A 2637-nucleotide genomic window follows, 5' to 3' on the forward strand; every position below is an offset into this window, starting at 1 on the left:
TCCTGAGCGTGCCGGCGCGTGGGTCCCCAACTAACTGGAGTCACGATGACGGCGCGGTTTTCTTCCGGCATCCGGACGGCAATCTTCAACCTGCCAATCACTCGTCGACAGCACCGTCCTGTCCTGGTATCAAGTTCATCGAGAACCTCGTTCACACCACGTCATCAGCAGGGACATCGACAGCGGCAGCTATAAAGGAGCTCCCCTTGCGACAGCGCGCCAGTGGGCATGGAAGCTCTGCAGCCATGAAGTTGCTCATGTTTTTCGTCCTCCCGCAGTTCCTGAGCGTGCCGGCGCGTGGGTCCCCAACTAACTGGAGTCACGATGACGGCGCGGTTTTCTTCCGGCATCCGGACGGCAATCTTCAACCTGCCAATCACTCGTCGACAGCACCGTCCTGTCCTGGTATCAAGTTCATCGAGAACCTCGTTCACACCACGTCATCAGCAGGGACATCGACAGCGGCAGCTATAAAGGAGCTCCCCTTGTGACAGCGCGCCAGTGGGCATGGAAGCTCTGCAGCCATGAAGTTGCTCATGTTTTTCGTCCTCCCGCAGGTTAGTAAACAAAAACCTTGCCATTGTTTTAAATCAGACAATGTTTGTCTTGTTATGCTTCCATGCCCTGAAGCTTGTATTGAGTCTTTTAGAGTTCTGCTGCTGTTGTTGTCTGGTGATGTTGAGCGGAACCCAGGTCCCATGTCAAAACCCCAAGAAGAACAATTACTTAGCTTACAAGAAACAGTCGATAAACTTAAAAACAGTCATGCTATACTTCAACAAGAAGTAAACCTTCTAAAAGAAAAACAAAAACAAAGTGAACAGACAGTTTCAACACTTGAAGAGCGACTTAACAAACTCGCGAGTGAACTCGACGCACTAAAGCAGAAGGATACTAGTAGCGCCGCGACCACTGAACCCCAGCTTACTGCTGCCTTAAACGAACTATCTCAGCTAAAAACACGTTGCGATGATGCAGAGGGCAGATCCCGTCGCTGTAATCTTTTATTTTTTGGCATCACCGACGCAGACAAGGAAACGTGGGCTCAGTCAGAGTGCTTGGTCACTAGCTTGTGCTCCGAGAAACTAAACGTGCAAGTTGAATCATCTAGGATTGAAAGGGCGCATCGCCTAGGAGCATTCGACCCTCAGAAATGTCGCCCAATAATAGTAAAGTTTTCTTCGTTTAAAGATAAAGATAGCGTTCTTTCATCAGCCCACAAGCTTAAAGGAACTCGCGTAGCCATCAGCGAAGACTTCCCAATTTCTGTCCGGCTCGCACGCCGTCACCTTCTTGATTTTGCAAGGCCAAAAGGCACCCCCTACAGACTGCGTCATGATAAACTTTTTATAAATGATAAGTGCTATGTATTCGATGCCGCTCTTGGCGCCGTTAAAGAAAAAGACACATAGCCACGCCAGCGCTTCTTCTCGTCGCCCTCTAGAAGTAGACCGGCAAAGCACCATGTTATCACTAACAAATCTTCAAGTCATTCTATCCTATTTACTAACATTAGAAGCCTAATACCAAAGAGAGACGAAATAATTTCAGTAATCGAAGGGTGTAATGCCGCTTTTGTTGTACTTACAGAGACGTGGCTAAGCCCTGATATATCTGACGTTGAGCTATTTCCCTCGCAACTAAACTTTCGAGTGTATAGGTCTGATAGAAAAACTAGAAAAGGAGGGGGCGTACTTTTGGCCATAAAAGACCATATACCATCACGGCTAATACCGCTTACCACTGACCTAGAAGTTGTTTGGGTGTATCTTTGCACAACGCCTTCCGTAATAATGGGTGTGTGTTACAGGCCGCCGGATAATAAAAGAGATTTTGTTATTGAGCTGTATAAATGCCTTCCTGAACTCGCATGTAAATATCCTAACGCTTTAGTTACCCTTTTTGGTGATTTCAATTACCCAAATATTGACTGGTCTACTATTTGTTCTAGCTGTGCATTTTCTCAAGAGTTTATTGACCTTTGTTTAGATTTTAACCTATCTAATGTTATCACTCAACCCACTAGAATTACCAATCGCTGCAGCAACGTACTCGACCTACGTTTAAGCAATGACCTTTCTCTCTTCAGCAACGTCACATACTTACCCAGCATTAGCGACCACCTCGTCATTGAGCTAACATTCTCCATCACTACTCCTAAGAAATCACGTTATTGCAAATTCATTCACGATTATGCGAGAGCCGACTACGCATCTATCAACACCAACCTCGAAGAATTTTATCACATATTCTCAGTAAACTTCGCAGAAAGGACGGTCAATGAAAACTGGATTCTTTTCAAAGATAGACTAACATGCCTAATCAAACGTTTCGTTCCACTCACTCGAATTATATCCGATAACACTAACCCTTGGTACGATAAAACAGTTCATTGTCACTCCAACAGGAAAAAAAGAGCTTATACGAGGGCAAAGGCTCATAACACTAACGCATCTTGGAACGCCTATCACGAATGCGCTAGGGCCTACAAATCCGCGATTCATGATGCCAAATCCAAATTTTATACTCATGACCTCCCAACATTTTAACCAATAAACCTAAAAAGTTTTGGAAAGTAATTAACCCAGCACTCTGTCTTCCATTACAATTCGTTGACGAGTACGGCCTTCCACTTTC

General features: G+C 45.3%; 1 pseudogene; it reads left to right on the forward strand.

Annotated features, from left to right (window-relative positions):
- Positions 1–245: 245 nt before the first annotated feature.
- LOC120841774 lies at positions 246–1432 on the forward strand (annotated as a pseudogene).
- The last annotated feature ends 1205 nt before the right edge of the window (positions 1433–2637 follow it).

This window comes from Ixodes scapularis, unplaced genomic scaffold (genome assembly GCF_016920785.2).
Source record: "Ixodes scapularis isolate PalLabHiFi unplaced genomic scaffold, ASM1692078v2 ptg000208l_1__unscaffolded, whole genome shotgun sequence".
Classification (NCBI taxonomy): domain Eukaryota; kingdom Metazoa; phylum Arthropoda; class Arachnida; order Ixodida; family Ixodidae; genus Ixodes; species Ixodes scapularis.